The sequence below is a fragment of the Brassica oleracea genome, chromosome C2, assembly GCF_000695525.1.
Source record: "Brassica oleracea var. oleracea cultivar TO1000 chromosome C2, BOL, whole genome shotgun sequence".
Classification (NCBI taxonomy): Eukaryota; Viridiplantae; Streptophyta; class Magnoliopsida; order Brassicales; family Brassicaceae; genus Brassica; species Brassica oleracea.
Window position 1 is genome coordinate 11,563,044 of NC_027749.1, and position 880 is coordinate 11,563,923.

The window sequence follows — 880 nt, forward strand, 5'->3', positions numbered from 1 at the left end:
GCTCACTCTTTCTTTCCTCTCCACTTCCTTTCTATTTCGTAGCAATGGTAAGTCTCTCTAATTCCTCTCTAATTTGATTAGTTTAGGATAGATTAGGTGGTTAGTATAGTGAATTTAGTAGGTTTACGGGTTTTATGTTAATTAGTGTTGATTAGGTGGATAATGTAGGGAATTATATTGTTGATGTTAATTTTAAAAATTAAATTTTTTTTCCAGACGATTCGAAAGAACAGACTTACTCCTCATTACAGACAGATGTTCGGTGAGCCTGGTAGTCGCTTAGACCCGTCGTCTTCTTCAGCTCCCGGTTCTTCTTCAGCTCCCGGTTCTTCGGGTCCGGAGACTGTCCCCGAGACTCAGCCTTCTCAGAGAGTCTCTCGGCCGCCTTCTTCTAGTGCACCATCGGTTCCTCCTGTGCCTCCTCCGACGAAACTGGAGTAAGACGCCTCACTACGTCAGAAAGACGTGGTTCAAAATTTACGCTGTAAGTTTCTATTAATTAATTATATATACTTTAAGTTTTTTATGATTTATATATATTTCTTTTAAAAAAACTAATTATTTATTTAATTTTTTCCACATCAAAAATACCATTGGGCCTTGGGGGTCACTGAGAGGGTGAGGAAAACGTTTTACGCGAGGGCGAAAGTTCGCTTGTTGGACACTGTATCCAACTGGAAGGGTGACTGGATCGTGAAGGGATATGAGCATGGCAAACCCGCTGAGCTCAACACGGATGTGTGGGATGGCCTCATCCGTTATTGGCGTCTTCCTGATTCCATTAGAATTGAGTCTTGCTCTAACTCCCGTAACACGGTCGATGAGGACGGGAACGGACCGATGCTTCACACTACGGGCCAAAAACCCCACGCCGGTGTCC